Below are 18,418 nucleotides of genomic sequence, written 5' to 3' on the forward strand. Positions count from 1 at the left end.
CTCGGCCTCCCAAAGTGCTGGGATTACAGGCTTGAGCCACCGCGCCCAGCCAAAAAAAAGCTTTTCTAAGTTGGCCTACTCTACTTATCCAAGTTTGCTGATCAGTGCTGACCAATGCTGCCCCTTTCCCTGCTTCAGTTGCCTAATTTCCTCAGATTACAAATAAATTATGAATTATAAAATTATAAAATCCCATTTCTGCATTCCCACTGGTACCTCTGCCTGTAGTGTTGCCAATCACCCTATCCTTTTACTTCTTAAAATCTTATCCCTTACTTACAATTAGAGTGATAGCCTGGCATGGTGGCTCATGCCTGTAATCCCAGTGCTTTAGGAGGCCAAGGTGGGCGGATCACTTGAGACTAGCCTGATCAACATGGAGAAACCCCGTCTCTACTAAAAACGCAAAAAAAAAACCTAGCTGAGCATGGTGGTGCATGCCTGTAATCCCAGCTACTCAGGAGGCTGAGGTAGGAGAATTGCTTAAACCTGGGAGCCACCATTGCACCACTGCACTCAAGCCTGGGTGGCAGAGCGACACTCTGTCTCACAAAAAAAAAAAAAAAAGGTATATATTTTTAAGTCATTGTTCAATTCTATTTTCTTTCTCTTTTTCTTTTTTTCTTTTTTTTTTTTGAGGCGGAGTTTTGCTCTTATTGCCCAGGCTGGAGTACAATGACACCATGTCAGCTCACCATAACCCTTGCCTCCAGGTTCAAATGGTGCTCCTTCCTCAGCCTCCCAAGTAGCTGGGAATACAGGCAGGCACCAACACGCCCAGCTAATTTTGAATTTTTAGTAGACACAGAGTTTCACCATGTTAGTCAGGCTGGTCTAGAACTTCCAACCTCAGATGATTCACTCACCTTGGTCTCCCAAAGTGCTAGGATTATAGGCATGAGCCACTGTGCCCAGCAGAATTCTATTGTTGAAACTTTCCAGTGTATTTTGTGTTTCTCTAAGTGTGTCTTTCATTTCCAGAGCTGTGATTGTCTTTTCTTTATGATATATATTTCTCCTGGGACTTTTTCATCCATATCTGGTATTTTAAAAATGTCTCTTTAAGTTGCTTTTCACCTTTCTCTGGTACCTCATTGAGTAGTTAGCTTAATAATCAATCTTCTGAATTCTTTATCTGACATTTAGGAGATTTCTTCTTGGTTTGGATCTACTGCTGAAGAGCTAGTGTGATCTTTTGGTGGTGTTATTGAACCTTGTTTTGTAATATTACCAGAATTACTTTTCTGGTTCCCTTCTCATTTGCGTAGACTGTTTTAGTGGAAAGATCTGGAATCCAAGGGCTGCTGTCCATCTGCTTTATTCCCATGGGGTGATCCCTTGTTGATGTGCTCTTCCACTTCCCCTAGGGACGGGGCTGCTTGAGAACCAGACTGCAATCATTGTCATTTCCCTTCTAGGTCTAGCCACCCTTTGGGGCTACCAGGCTCTAGGCTGGTGCTGGAGAATGTCTACAAAGAGTCCTGTGATGTGATCCATCTTCAGGACTTCCAGCCACAAATACCAGTGCCCGCTCCAGTGGAGGTGGCAGGGGAAGTGGACTCTGTGGGAGTCTTTGGTTATAGTTTTGTTTTGTTTAGTGCACTGGTTTTCTCGAATGCTGGTTATGCTATCAGGGAAGCTGTCACATGCTCAGACTCAGAACCTCTGGTTAGCCAGGATGTTGTAGGCAGCGGAATTAGCTATTGCTTTCTCCTTCTCTGGAACAGAAAAACTATCAAGTGGGAGCAGGGTTATGTGGGTCTAAGCTCAGATTCTCCTTGGGTGGGGCTTGCTGCGGCCACTGTGGGGGATTAGTGGGGAGAGGTTCTCAGGTTACCAGAGTTATGTTCCAGGGAAAATTATGTCTGCCCCTACTGTGTCATACCAGTCACCAGGGAAGTTGGGGAAAGCCTGCAGTGACAGGCCTCACCCAGCTCCCACGCAGCCAGCAAAGTCAGTTTTACTCCTGCCATGCCCCGCCAGCAGCACTGAGTTTATGTCCAAGCAGCCAACATGCAGAGCTCTCTTTTTAGGTTTTTTGAGGAACTGTCATAATCTTTTCCATAATGGCTGTACCAATTTACATTCCCACCAACAATGTACAAGTGTTCCCTTTTCTACACATCCTCACCAACACTTATCATTCACCATTTTGATAGTAGACAATTTAACAGCTATGCGGTAATTTCTCATTGTAGTTTTAATGTGCATTTTGCTAATGAATAGAGATGTTCAGTGTTTTGTCATGTATCTGTTGACCATTCATATCTCTTCTATTGAGAAATGTCTGTTCAAATCCTTTGCTACCTTTGTAACTAAATGTTTTCTTGCTCTGAAGTTGCTTGAGCGCCTTATATATTTTAGATACTACCCTCTTGTAAGAAGCCTGGAATACAGACACAGTGAAATACTATGCAGTCTTTAAAAAGAAGGAAATGTCATTCAAGACAACATGGATGGAACTGAAGGATATTACCTAAAGGAAATAAGCCAGGGACAGAAAGACAAAGTCAATTTCATAGACGCAGAGACTAGAAAGGTGGTTACCAGAGGCTGGAGGAGAGGGGGAAGAATGGAGAAATGTGAAATGTTGACCAAAGGGTACAAAGTTTCAATTAGACTGGAGGAATAAGTTTTAGTGATCTATTGCACTGAATGGTGAAAACAGTTAATAATAATTATGTATCATATATTTCGAAATTGCTAATAGACTTTTAACATCCACACCACAAAAAAAGATAAATAACTGAGGTGATAGATATGTTAACTAGCTTGATTGAATCTTTTTGTAATTTATACATAGATCGAAAATAACCTTGTACCCCATAAATATACATGATTATTGTCAATTCATACCAAATAAATATTAAAGGAAAAAGATTCCTGGGCCCACACACAGAGTTTCTGATTTTGTAGTGTTGGAGTGGGGTCTGAGAATCCACATTTTTATCAAATTCCTGTGTGGTGATGCTGTTGTGGTTGGCCCAGGGGCTACTCCTTTACACTCACTGTTTTAAAGCACCTTCTTATACAAATTCTCAATGAAGAACCAAAATGATTTGCTCAATATTACAAAGCGAGTTAGTAACACAACTAGAAATGTCATTATAAACTTCAGGAGTGGGTTTTCAAGATAAGATATTTTGACTCTCAACTGTGCATAAAGACTATTGTCTCCTTAAATAAAAATTGGTTTTGGAGTAATACATGTATTTTCCCCATACCTGTCAGTTATTTCTAAGGTAGTGATAGATTCTACCATTCACCCAGTTATCCCAGATAGAAACTCTGACTGAATTCATGAATTTATTCTTTTTATGTGCATAATTGGTGATTTTACTTAATATTTTTGAAAGTTCCATCCTTTTCACTTTATCCCTAGAGCCACTGCTTTGATCTGGGACCTCATTACTTGTTTCCCAGAAGACACAAGAGTTTCCTAACTTTTCTTTCTGACTTGGCCAGGCTTGCTTTAATTCATTCACAGGTTTTCATACTCCTCTTTCTAAAAATCAAATTCATCTTTTAATATATGTCATTTCCTTTTTCTTTAAGTAGAATAAATATTTTAAATTGCAAGTTTAAAAAATTAAAAGTAATTAAAAATTGTTGTAGCATTTTGCAAAATTTCAAAAAGTATGAAGAAAAAAAAAAATCAACCATAATTCCTCAGCACAAAGAGAACCATAGTTCCTACTTTGGTGTATTTTTCTTTCATCTTTCTGTTGGTTACAAAAGTATATTTTTAAAATTTAATTTACTTTGGATTAAACACCATAGTGGAGATATAATTCATATTTCATATGAGACATTCACGTAAAGTGCACAGATAATGCTTTCTGATATATTCAGAGGTGTGTAACCATCATCACAATTTAATTTAGAACATTTTAATTACTCCTAAAAAACACTTCATACCCATTACCAGTCATTCTCTGTTTATTACTCTCTACTTTTCCAGATATATAGGCAACAACCAGTCTACTTTCTGTCTCTATAGATGTATTGATTCTAGGCATTTCACATAAATGGAATCATACAATATGCAGACCTTGGTAACTGGCTTATTTCTCTCAGCATAATGTTTTCAAGGTGATTCCATGTTATAGCATGTGTCACAACACCATTCCTTTTCATTGCTGAATAATATTTCATTGCATGTCTATACCAAACTTTTTTATTCATTTGTCGGTTAATGGCTACTTTCGTTGTTTCCACTGCAGGCTATAATGAATAATCCTTTGATGTACATCCCCGTACACATTTTTCTATAGGTATTTGTTTTTATCTCTTTTGGTTATATATCTAGGAATAAAATTGCTGGATCACATGATAACTCTATATTTAACATTTTGAGAAACTGTCAAACAGTTTTCCAAAGTGACTGTGCCATTTTATATTTCCACCAACAATGTGTGAGAGCTTCAATTTCTCTACATCTTCACCAACCCTGGTTATTGTCCATTTTTGTTCTTGTTGTTTTTTAAATTACAGCCATATTTGTTTGTATGAAGCAGTATCTCATTGTGGTTTTGCTTTGCATTTTCCTAATGACTCATAATATTGAAGATCGTTTCATGTGCTTCTTGGCCATTTTAATACCTTTTTTGGAGACTTGTTTGTTTAAATCTTGTGTCAACTTTTAATTGTTTTTTTAAATTTTGAAGTCATAAGAGACATATATATGTTCTAGATATAATTCCCAGGCCAGATCAAATATTTTCTCTCATTCTGTAGGTTGTCTTTTTGCTTTATTAACAGAATCTCTTAAAGCATAAAGGTTTCAATTTTGATGAAGTTCAGTTTATCTGTTTTATTGTTGCTAGCGCTTATTGGAGTCCTATCCAAGAAATCATTGCCTACCCCAAAGTCAAGATGATTGACTCCTATATTTTTTCCAAGAGTTTTACATTTAGATCTATAATCTATTTTGAGTTCATTTTTGTGTATGGTGTGAAGTAGGACTCTAACTTTAAATTTTATTCTTTTATATAAAGATATCCACTTCTCCCATCAGCATTTTTTGAAGACTATTGATTTCTCATTGAATAGCATTGTTTCCCTTGTTGGAAATCAGTTGACCATAAATGTAAGGGTTTATTTCTGGGACCTCAATTTTATCCCATCAGTCTGTATGTCTATTGTGTGTAGTACAACACTGTCTTGATTATTATAGCTTTGCAATAAGTTTCTAATCGGAAAATGTGAGTCACCCAGCTTTATTTATTTATTTGAGATGGAGTCTTGCTCTGTTGCCCAGGCTGTAGTATAGCGGAGTGATCTCGGCTCACTGCAACCTCCATCTCCTGGGTTCAAGCAGTTCTCCTGTTTCAAACTCCTGAGTAGCCAGGATTAGAGGCATGTGCCACCATGCTTGGCTAATGTTTTTGTATTTTTAATAGAGACAGGGTTTCACCATATTGGCCATGCTAGTCTTGAACTCTTGACCTTTTGATCCACCTGCCTCAGCCTCCCAAAGTGCTGGGATTATAAGCATGAGCCACTGCACCCAGCCTTTATTTTTATATTTCAAGATTGTTTGGGTTATCCAGCCCCTTGCATTTTCATATGAATTTTAGGATCAGCTTGTAAAGTTTTCCACAAAAAGGGAGCTTGGATTTTGATAGAGACTACGTTGACTCTCTAGATCTATTTAGGGAGTACTGCCATCTTAATATTAAGTCTTTCAATTTATTTAGATCTTTAATTTCGTTTAATAATGTTTTATACTTTTTGTTTTATAAGTCTTACTTTTTTTTTTTTTTTCTTTTTTTTTTTTTTTTTTTTGAGACAGACTCTCATTCTGTCACCCAGGCTGGAGTGCAGTGGTGTGATCATGGTTCACTGCAGCCTTGACTTCCCAGGTTCCAGCAATCCTTCCACCTCAGCCTCCCAAGTATCTGGAACCACAGATGTGCACCAGACTGCCTGGCAAATTTTTGTATTTTTGGTAAAGATGGGGTTTCACCATATTGCTCAGGCTGGTCTTTAACTCCTGAGCTCATGTGATCCACCTGCCTCAGGCTCCCAAAGTGCTGGGATTACAGATGTGAGCCACCACGCCCGGCCTAAGTCTTGCATTTCTTTTGTTAAATTTATTTGTAGGTATTTTTTTGATATTTTATTTTTGTTATTTCCAAGTTTTATTTTTAGTTCGGGGTACATGGGCAGGATGTGTAGACTTGTTATATAAATAAATGTGTGCCATGGTGGTTTGCTGCACAGATCATCCCATCACCTAGGCATTAAACCCAGCATCTGTTAGCTATTCTTCCTAATGCTCTCCCTCCTCCCCTACCCAACCCTCTGACAGGCCCCAGTGTGTGTTGTTCCCCCATATATTCATGTGTTCTCATTATTCAGCTCATACCTAAAAATGAGAACATGTTGTATATGACTTTCTGTTCTTGTGTTAGTTTGCTGAGGATAATGGCTTCCAGCTCCATCCATGTCCCTGTAAAGGACATGATTGATCTCATTCCTTTTTATGGCTACATAATATTCCATGGTGCATATGTACTACATTTTCTTTATCCAGTCTATCATTGATGGGCATTTAGGGTGATTCCATGTCTTTACTATCGTGAATAGTACTACAATGAACATACATATGAATCTATCTTTATAATATAATTATTTATGTTTCTTTGGGTACACACCCAGTAAAAGGATTGCTGTATCAAATGGTGTTTCTGCCTCTAGGTCTTTGAGGAATCTCTAAACTGCCTTCCACAATGGTTGAACTAATTTACACTCCCAACAACAGTGTGAGTGTTCCTTTTTCTCCACAACCTCGGTAGCTTGTGTTGTTTCTTGACTTTTTAATAATAGCCATTCTGACTGGTATGACATGGTATCTCATTGTGGTATTGATTTGCATTTCTTTAGTGATGTTGAGCTTTTTTTCATGTGTTTCTTGGCCACATGTGTATCTTCTTTTGAGAAGTGTCTGTGCATGTCCTTTGATGACTTTTTAACAGGGTTGATTTTTTTCCTTGTAAATTTGTTTAAGTTCCTTGTAGATGCTGGACCTTTGTCAGACCAATAAATTATAAAAATTTGATCCAATTCTGTAGGTTGTCTGTTCACTCTGGTGATCATTTCTTTTGCTGTGCAGAAGCTTTTAAATTAGATCCCATTTGTCAATTTTTGCGTTTGTTGCAATTGTATCTGGTGTCTTCATCATGAAATCTTTGCCTGCGCCTATGTCCTGAATGCTATTGCCTAGATTTACTTCTAGGGTTTTTTATATTTAAGTCTTCAGTGCATCTTGAGTTGATTTTTGTATATGGTGTAAGAAATGGGTTCTGTTTCCTTTTTCTGTATGTGGCTAGCCAGTTCTCCCAGTGCAATTTCTTAAATAGGAAATCCCTTCCCCATTGCTTGTTTTTGCCAAGTTTGTCAAAGATCAGATGGTTGTAGGTGTGCAGTCTTATTTCTGGGACATCTATTCTATTCCGTTGGTCTGTGTGTCTGTTCTTGTACCAGTACAATGCTGTTTTGGTTACTGCAGCCTTACAGTATAGTTTGAAGTTGGGTAGTGTGATGCCTCCAGCTTTATTCATTTTGCTTAGGATTGTCTTGGCTATTTGGCCCTTTTTGATTCCATATGAATTTTAAAATAGTTTTTTCTGATTCTGTGAAGAATGTCAATGGTAGTTTAATGGGAATAGCATTGAATCTGTAGATTACTTTGGGCAGGATGGCCATTTTCACATTATTGATTCTTTCTATCCATGAGCATGGAATGTTTTCTATTTGTTTGAGTAAACTCTGATTTCCTTGAGCAGTGATTTGTAGTTTTCCTTGAAGAGGTACTTCACTTTCCTTGTTAGCTGTATTCCTAGGCATTTCATTCTTCTTGTGGCAGTTGTGAATGAAGTAAATTCATGATGTGGCTCTCAGGTTGCCTGTTGTTGTTGTGTAGGAATGCTAGTGATTTTTGCACATTGATTTTATATTCTGAGATTTTGCTGAAGTTGTTTATCAGCTTAAGAAGCTTTTGGGCTGAGTTGATGGGGTTTACTAGATATAGGATCATGTCATCTGCAAACAAAGATAGTTTGACTTCCTCGCTTCCTATTTGAATACATTGTATTTCTTTCTCTTGCCTGAGTGCCCTGGTCTGAACTTCCGAGGAGTAATGAGAGAGTGCATCTTTGTCTTGTGCCGACTTTCAAGGGGTTGCTTTCGGCTTTTGTCCATTTGGTATGATACTGGCTGTGGCTTTGTCATATGTGGCTCCTATTATTTTGAGGTATGTTTCTTCAATAGTTTATGGAGAGTATTTACAATGAAATGATGTTTAATTTTATTGAAGTCTTTTTCTGCATTGATCGAGATAATCATGTGCTATTTGTCTTTAGTTTTGTTTATGTGATGAATTACATTTATTGATTTTCATATGTTGAACCAACCTTCCATCCAGGGACGAAGCCTACTTGATTGTGGGAGATAAGCTTTTTGATGGGTTGCTGGATTTAGTTTGCAGTATTTTGTTTAGGATTTTTGCAGTGATATTCTTCAAGGATATTGGCCTAAAGTTTTCCTTTTTTGTTTTCTCTCTGCCAGATTTTGATATCTTTTTGATATTTTAGATAAAATTAATTTGTTAATTTTATTTTTGGAGTCTTTATTGCTAATGTATTGAAATACACTTGATTGTATAGACTAATATTTTATCCTGAAACCTTGCTGAACTGGCTTATTAGTACTAATAAATTTTACAATTGGATTTCTGAGGATTTTATACATACTAGATCATGTCAACTGAAAACAAATAATTTTACTTTTACTTTTCCAATCTGGATACGTTTTACTTATTTATTTTTCTTATCTAAATGCCCTGCTTAGAACAATGTTGAATAGAGATAGTGAGAATATACATCTTTGTCTTGCTCTTGATTTTATATGAAAAGCATTCAGTCATTCATAATTAAGTGTGAGATTAGTTGTGGTTTTTCATAGATGTCCTGTGTCATTTTGAAGAAGTTTTCTTCTTTTCCACATTTGTTCTACTAATCACTACCACCTTATTTAAAAATCTTTAAATAGGGAAATGAAGGACTTCTTCAAGGAGATCTACAAACCACTGCTCAAAGAAATCAGAGGTGACACAAACAAATGGAAAAACATTCCATGCTCATGGATAGGAAGAATCAATGTTGTGAAAATAACCATACTGCCCAAAGCAATTTACAGATTCAGTGCTATTCCCATGAAACTACCATTGGTATTCTTCACAGAATTAGTGAAAAACTATTTTAAAATTCATATGGAACCATAAAAGAACCCAAATAGCCAACCACGACAATCCTAAGCAAAAAACAAAGCTGGACGCTCCTTCTGTTTCATCCCTACTCTTCCCCTCCTAATTGTACTTCAAGACACAGCTCAAGTGCTGGTAATTTCAAAAAATATGTAAATAAACTAGATCTGGCTTAAGCGCCCGTCTTATGTATTCTCATAACATGGTGCACATATTTTCATGCTAGAATTTAACTTACTGTTCTGCATTGTTGATTTAAGTTTCTGCCTCTTCAAATAGAATAAATTTCTTATAGGCAGGGGCCTATAATAAATCTTAGGTATCTTTTATTCACAAGGCCTGGAACCCACTCCGTAAATTGATGGCCAGATAGATGTATATATGTTGAGATTTATGCCATGTTTTCATTAAGCATACAAAAAAATTAATAAAAATACTTACACAATTCCAAAATTCTTAGCAGTCATAGAAAGCCAGTCAAAAAAAGCATTTGCCTCCCTAAAGGCAAATGGAGTTGTTCTAGGGCCTCTAGAATGTAAATTGGGGAAAAAATCGTTGGCAAATAAAAAAGCATGTCAAGAAAAAAAAAAAGATGCTGGAAGCTAGAGTTCTCACAGAATTCGTTTGTCTCTATTTCTGGAAATAATGCTCTATGACATATCTTCCTAGAGATCCTTACACCCCTCACCCACAATCCCCAACCCGGTTATTATACATTCTGTTCAACTCAGAAAATATGGCAGGACATTTGTCAGGTAATCAACCAGGTTCACATGCAAAACAGGTAGGAGCTGTGGCCCATGATCACAATAAAACCAAGTTTCACCAACTGGTTAATGTACACACATGATTCAGTGAGATATTAAAAACAGATAATTAAATGCTAAAACGAACAGTGTAGACATTAGTTCAGTGGATGGAGCGACTCATTTGTTAACAATTATTGTGTGCTTAATGATATTCCAAGTACTGGGCTAGATGGTGAATATATCATGTTGAACTATTCAGAATCTATGTGCTCGAGGAATTTGTAGTCTACTAGGGGAGTGATGCATAACTTACTATTTATTCAGAAAATACTTATTGAAAACTATCACAGAATCTGTGCTAGCAGTGCTCAGGATAGGGCTATGAAAAAAAAAGACCAAAATCTCTGCCCAGATAAAGCATACATTGTAGTGGGGAGAAGCAGACAAAAAACAATATAGTTTATGTGAGTGTGTGTGCCTGCGTGCATGCATGTGCATATGTAATGCTAAAACGTGGTAAGTACCATTGAAAAGAAGAAAACAGGTTAGGGTGATTGAGACTACTAGGGTGTGAATAAAAGTGGCTTGCTATTTAAAGTAGGGTTATTGTGGTTGGCCTTACTGAGGTGACATTGGAGTCAAGACTTGGAAGAAGAGAGGTTGTTTGGCCACACAGCTATTGAGGGAAAAATATTCCAGATCGGGGAAACAGTCAGGGCAATGCCTTGAGGTGGAAACATGCATCGTGTATTCTCAGAATAGCAAGGAAGCTGTAGTTCTAAAGTTAAGTGACTGGGAACAGTGGTAGGGGACGGGTCAGAGAAGTGGGATTGTCCTGTCAGCTTTGGGAGGAACTGAGTTTTAGTAAAGTGGAAACAGTTGGAGGGCTTTGGGCAGAAGGGTGATGCAATTCAATTTATGTTTTAAACAGAGTACTCTGGCTGCTTGTGAAGAATAGACTTAGGTACAAGACGAGATGCAGGGAAACCAGTTAGGAAACCATTGGAATAAGTTAGTTTTGAGATTATTCTAGTGGCTGAGATCAGGATGGAAACAGTGGAGGTGGTGGGAAGACAATAAATTCTGGATATATTTAAAATTAGAGCCACCAGAATTGGATGTGTGATGTTTGAAATGAGAGGAACTGAAGATGCATTCAGAATTTTAGTGGGACTCCTACTTAGGAGACTGGAAAAGGATGGGGAGAAGAGTGAAGACTTTGGGTAAAAATGACAGGAGATGGACCCAGGGAGATCAGGAGTTTAGTTTTGCATGTTGTAAACATGAAATCTTCCGAGTGGAAGACTTCAGTAGTTGAATATGTAAGCACTAAAGCAGAGCTTGGCACAGGATTCCACGAAGACATGTAGAAAAGATATCTACCTAATGCTTCCCAAGGAAGTGGGAAATGCTGCTTCTAGAAAGAAGAGTGGGCTGTGTGGTTAAGAAGGCTTCAGGAAATGAAGCAGGCATTGAACAATAAGATCTATTTGGCTGCAGAGGATGTTGTATGAGAATTCCAGACATAGGGAATAATCAAAGCAAGACCCATTGAATGGGAACACACAGAGTGAGTTTGCGAGAGTGAGCAGAATCCTGCCTGGAGTGAGGATTCTATGAAGCTGCAGGGGTGTCAACATGGATGGATGACTCAGAGCCATATTTTGGGGGACCTTGAAGGTCAGCCTCCTCTAGAAAAGCATCCCTTGCCCATCGGTCAGTTTGGAGTTTCTTCCCAAGCCCTCTGCCGCCAGAGTTCACATTTCCGTCTCAACACTGTTCAGAGTATTCTGTAAGTCTATTCATTGGCTTTTCTCTTAGCCTCCTGGGATTGCATGTTTCTTGAGGGTAAAGACCTTATATTTTTATTTTTATCTACCCAAAAGATTCATTAGTGAAAGCTGAATAAATGCTTGTTCAAAGAATAAATTATATTTGACACACACACTTCTTGATCATATTTTCATTTCAGTGCCTATGAGAGCTTTTAATTAAAAAAAAAATCTTTGTCTATAGTGAATAGATGAAAGATCCAGTACAATCATCCCACATTGTAAGAGCTAACATTGCTGGAAAGATTGTAGAAACAGTTTTTCAAAACAGGGACTACCAAGTGACAAAGGCAAAGCCCCTTAAAGCTGCTAAGGAGGAGACATTGGAAACTTGAAGGTAGATAAAAGACCAGATTTTTAGGAATAAATTAAAGAGACAGAAATGGCTGGTGGATTTGCAGGGAGGGCATCTGTCCAGGCCAGTTGCATATCTTATAAAAATGGAAGAATGAAAGTGCTTACTGCACCTTAGGTATGAGAACTTCGGGATTTGGTACTCATCCCTTCAGAGACCTGTCAGCAAAGTGCTGGGCTCAGTCTTCCCACAAGGGCCCCAAGATGAGCACCATGGTCCACGGAGGAGGAGATTCAATGTCAAGCTCAATCCCCAGGCAAAGAGGATGGGAGGGACTGAGTGGCTGATGGCAACCAGTTACTACTGACTGATAGCTGGCCACCAGAACCAGTTGTGGGTTGCTCAGTGTGGGCTCAGCGGGAACAGCTGCTGCTTGAATCACCAGCAATGCACTGGTGAGTATGTCTGAATATTACGAAGAACTCTCTGGGGGCAGCAAATATATGCACTAATTCATTTAAAGTAATTCTGTTAGTTACCATCCTAGTCCTGTCTCTAGTCCTAACTCCTCTGACTCATAAAGTCATATGATCATTAGCTCTTTTAAAAACTCCATTACTTGTTTTCTTGAAAGTGACAGGGTCACTTTGTTCATTGGAGAAAATATCTGCCACAAACCCAAGTCTGACTATCCTTAGTTTGCCCTTTAGTCATTATTTCACATTAAAATGGTGTTTAAGTGTAAAAAGCAGCTAGTTTAGCTCCCTACTCAAGGAATTACACAAGGGCATTTCCATGAGACAACATTCATACTTAGTGTTCAGGAGAAGTGCTTCATGTGTACTTCCCATTTCTTCCACAGAATATTAAAAATATGTGTATTCTGGCCAGGTGCAGTGGCTCATGCCTGTAATCCCAACATTTTAAGAGGCCAAGGCAGGAGGACCACTTGAGCTCAGGAGTTCAAGACCTGCCTAGGTAACATAGTGGGATTCCTCTACAAAAAAATAATAAATAAAGATGTGTAGTCAAGGGTCAAAATTTAACAACGTTACTATTTTTTACTACTTTATCGAGTACACTGATAAGTGGAACTGACATATTTTTTTTGCTCCTGGGGCAAGGCACTGTGGAAAATGAGTTCTAGTACAGTCAGGTGCCACTGTCTTAATTTATGTTGCACCACTGGTGCAAATGACCACACAATGAAAATGGCAAATAATTCAATATCATTATGAAGATAGTTTTGACCTTGTGGCACCCCTAAAGTGGACTCAGGGATCCCTGCAGATGGTAGACCACAATTAAGAATGACTTCTATATACAAATTTCTTTGCATATACTAATTTTTGTGTACTTCAAATTCTTGAGTCAAAGTCTATAAAAATATTTCAAGGTACTTGACATGTATTAACAAATCGCCTTGCAGATAAGGTCCACCTAAATAATTCCCACTTCCTTCTGCAATGTATGAGAGTCCATTTTATCAGCCAAACACTGTATAGCAGCACTAAAACTCCTATGTCCTGCTTATAAGTGAGATGGAGTCCAAATTCTAACTCATGGCTCAATTGCGTCTGAGGTAAAAGCAGTAATTTCTCTTCAATTTCCATTACCTCTCCCAGTTTAGATTATTTCAACCATTCAATATATTACTCACATAAACTCCAAACCATCCTACAAAACAATGCCTGTCACAACAGTCCATGAATTTAGAGAAGAAAAGAAGGAATGATAAAAATAGGTGCATGACCCTTGCGTTCCCTCCTCTGTGCTTCAGAAAACCCTTCTTTTTTTTTTTTTTTAACTAATTCACAACATAGATTAGCCATCAGTTGTGTTCCAACTCCTTTAATCTAAAAAGTGATTTTCAAGCTATAATCATTAGCATAAAATTCCAAGGCAAAAATATTTAATGTGTAAGCCTAGGAATGGAAGAAAATGTAAGCTAGTTTCTGATTAATTCAGCTGATTCCAGGAAGACATAAAATTCTTTTTTTTTTTTTTTTTTCATTTTGAGAGGGAGTCTTGCTCTGTTGCCCAGGCTGGAGTTCAGTGGCATGATCTCAGCTCACTGCAACCTTGCCTCCCGGGGTTCAGGCAATTCTCCTGCCTCAGCCTCTTGAGTAACTGGGACTATAGGTGCACACTGCCACACCCAGCTAACTTTTTGTAGTTTTAGTAGAGACAGGGTTTCACTGTGTTGCCCAGGCTGATCTCAAACTCCTGAGCTCAAGCAATCTGCACACCTTGGCCTCCCAAAGTGCTAGGATTGCAGGTGTGTGCCACCGCACCCTGCCAACATAAAATTCTTTCTAGGTAAAATTGTCTTAATCAAAAATTCTCTGAAGGACAAAATTCTGTGGCTTTAAAGATTTTACAGTATATTGAACTTCATTATAATTAGTGATCATTTTAATAGGATGAGATTTATCTTGGACCCAGATCAAAGGAATTTAGCTACCCAGGGGATCATCTAATCATACACATTACATCACACAAAATAGTCCCACAAGGGGAATTCCTAATAGGCTGAGTGCTGGGCAGAAAACTCCAGAAAACATTTGGTTGGTTCCTAACATATGAAGAATACCCAGCACCATGACTGGAATATGTCTAGACACACAGTAGATATTTATTCATCCTTTCAAGGCCTGGTCCATCATCTATACTTTCCTCTCATCTGAAAAGGACATCCATTCAAGAAGGAGTATTATTTCTAAAAAAGGGATGTTAAGCCTCATTAAAACGCACAGACGTTAGTATTTTCAAATGTAATTATCCCTAACAGACTACTAGTATTTTAAATGTAGTTTTGTGGTTAGGATTTGCTAAATCAACACATCAATAAACTCTAGTTTTTAATACAATTTAAAAAACCTATATTCACACTTACAAAAATGACACTGGAAATTAGAATAAAGCACCTAAAGAAAATTTTATTGTGGATGACAACAGATTTTGTGCAATTGATTTTTGAATCAATTAATTATTGGAGGAAAAATAAACTCGGTTCAGTACAAGTTCCATTGATTCTCAAGAAAGAAATTACTTGTCCAGCAAATAATTCATCTGATAATTAAATAAGCCTTTTAACTTAAATATGCCTTATAATGCATATTGGGGCTTTTAAACAAATTCTAAAAATATGAGAGAATTCTTTTTAATTCTGAATTTTGGGGATCTCAATAATTGTATTAGGTGTGGTAGAAAAAAATGATCAAGAAGTAAGGGCCAAGCCAGAGCCTTTTCTTCACCAGTTCCAGTGTTTCAAAAGACAAAGTCCATGTCTAATGGAGAAATGACTTAAATGTACTTATTTGCTGGATGAGGATTTGTTAAGTGTTTTTCATTTACTAAGTTTTGTATATAAAACCCAGTCAGACCTGAGCCCTCATCTTCCATTTATTTATACTAGCATTTACAAAGGTCTTACTATATGGGTCAAACACTGTTCCAGGCACTTCAAATAGATGGGAGGCAAGATAAACAGGTCCCTGCTCTTTTGGAGTTTACGGGCTATTGGGCAGCAGGGAGAAAAGGGACAATAAATGATAAACAAGCAAATGAATGAACAAGACCATTTCAGAGAGTGATTAATGCTATCAAGAAGACAAACGAGGTGAGGGATCAGTAGAAGTACATCTCAGGAGGTAAATTTTGAGCTTAACCCTAAATTACACAGGGAAGGCAGACAGGGGAAGAACCATGGCAGAACTTCAAGACAGGGGAAACAGCAAGTGCAAAGGCCTTTAGAAAAAGAGATAAAAGAGATTCGATTGAAAATACAGGCAAACGGAAGCTTCCTCCTTCCTCCAGCTGCCTACGTCACTTGCCCCAAGTTTTCACTACCTGATATTAGAATCTGATCTACTTGTTTTCTCTAGACCTGGAAGTCAGCCCACCAGACTAGGGGACTGGGTTTTGTGTGCCTCTAGCAAATTAAGACTTGATTTTAGCTACTTAGTTGTACTTAGGAGTTTTTATATTTTACATGGAAGTAGTATTAAATCAAACAATTTATAAACCACTGCTTGTAAGTGAAGAAAGTAAGCTCTAGCCTGTAAGAGCAATTTATAGTCAAGGCCAGGGTTAAAATACCTGGAACTCCCAGCACTATTCATCTTAGGGAGACATATTACCTTTTACCTTCAGTCACTCTTGGGCTGAGACATGACAGCTGTTGATCTACTTGGGGGTTGTTAGCAGGCTGAGAACAGTGATCTACAGAGTAAAACACTCAGTGCATTACGAAAAGCTGGCATCTCTAAGATAGATACCCAGAGTTTATGGGGAAACGATGGTCTCCATATTGTTGACAGAACACCCCAAATCCTCAGGCCACTCATCAGCATGGTTATTAATCTTATTCTCCAAGTCAAAGGAAGAAATATATCAGACTTAAAAGCCTTAAGGGAAACAGAAAAAAAAAGAGACAGGGTAATTTATAAAAAACCATTTTGAGTTTTGTTTTGATTTCCTTAAAGAGGACAATTTGGTGAGACTATTAAAATATGGTGAGACATATTTTAATATGACTGACACGTATAATATATATACATTTTTGAATAGGTAATCCATTCACGAGGCATATAAATCAAAACAATTTAAAGAGGTAGTCAGCAGAATGTTTCTACTTCATTTCCATCCTTTTCCACTAGGGTAACTTTTCATTAGTTTCTTTGTCTTTGTTTTTCTGTGTGTGTGTTACAGGAACAGAAGTATATATTGTTATTTTTCTTCTTCTTTATACAAGATTTCATATTATATATAGTGCTATACATTTTGCCTTATTAAACAGTATATCTTTTTTTTATGTTGAAACTCTACTTTTTTTAAATTTATTTTTATTTTTATTGCATTTTAGGTTTTGGGGTACATGTGAAGAACATACAAGATTGTTGCATAGGTACACACATAGCAGTGTGATTTGCTGCCTTCCTCCCCTTCACCTATATCTGGCATTGGGGTGGGGAGGTGGGGAGAGATAGCATAAACAGTATATCTTAAGAATTTCAGCATATTATTTCAGAGGATGGAAATCTTTCCCTATCATCACATAGAGAACTCCCTCCTTATTTCTTTTCCATGTGCATCATATCCTATTAAATAAATGTACCACAATTTGTTAAACATAGTCCTTTATAAATGGATATTTAGTCTAATTCCTATCTTTTGCTATTACAACCAATGCAGCAATGAAGGTTTGTTCATAACATCATTTGCACATGTACAATTATCTGCAAGATAAGTTCCCAGAAAAGGGATTTTTGTATAAATTAAAATTATCCACTTGCAATTTGGGTAAGTCCAAGGGAGGTGCACTAAAATATCCACTACTAGCGATAATGTATGAGAAAGTCTACTTACCCAATAGAATGTTTTCTTACACTCTTAGATTTTTGACAACTTGATAGATGAAAAATGTCACAGTGAAATTATATTTTTCATTTCTCTAATTATGACTGAGATGGACCATTTTTTCACTTTTAAGTGGAATTTATATTTCTCTTTTGCTAATTGTTGTTACTATCCATTTCCCATATTTGTATTATGTTTTTCTTAAATTATATTAAGGAGATTCACTTTTTGTGGTATGAATTGCAAATGTTTCTCAATTTTCTTTTATTTATCTTGACTTTACTTGCAGAGGTTTTTTTTTTTTTTTGCCTGTGTGTGTGTGTGTGTGGTTTTTTGGTTTGGTTTTGTTTTGTTTTTTGCTTTGTTTTCGCTAGGTAAAAGGATATTTTGTTGTAGTATTTATCAGTCTTATATAGCTTCTGGATTTTCTTCTAAAATTTTATAGCTTCATTTTACATTTAAATTCTTCATCCGTTTGCAGTTTGTCCTACTGTACAGTGTGAGATTTTTTTTTTCCCTAGAAGACTGCCGAGTTGTTCCAACACAATTTATGGAAACGTTTATTTCCCCCCTTCTGATTATACTTGCCATCTTCATCATATGCCATATATGCTTGGGTCTATTCATGTGGAGATACTACACTGCTTTAATTATTGAGGTTTAAAAATAAGTTATAACATCCAGTAGATCTACTTTCTTTACATAATTCTACATAACATACATCCATCTGCTGTGAATAGAAATAGAGTTGATTATCTAAAGCACATTGTGTAATTTCTTGGGTCAGAAGCCATTTGGCCTCCATCAGAACAGCCCTCTTCATTCTACTTCTATTCTCTGCACACCTGCCCCCACTCTCCACTCCATCAGATTTCTCTTTTTTTTTTTTTTTTTTTTTTTTTTTTTTTTTTTT

General features: G+C 37.2%; 1 protein-coding gene across 3 annotated transcripts in view; it reads left to right on the plus strand.

Moving 5' to 3' along the window:
* Positions 1-18,418, plus strand: part of CLVS1 (clavesin 1) — a 198,422-nt gene that overhangs the window by 101,291 nt on the left and 78,713 nt on the right. The window lies entirely within an intron of this gene.

The sequence above is a fragment of the Sapajus apella genome, unplaced genomic scaffold (assembly GCF_009761245.1).
Source record: "Sapajus apella isolate SASKATOON/1434 unplaced genomic scaffold, GSC_monkey_1.0 scaffold35, whole genome shotgun sequence".
Classification (NCBI taxonomy): Eukaryota; Metazoa; Chordata; class Mammalia; order Primates; family Cebidae; genus Sapajus; species Sapajus apella.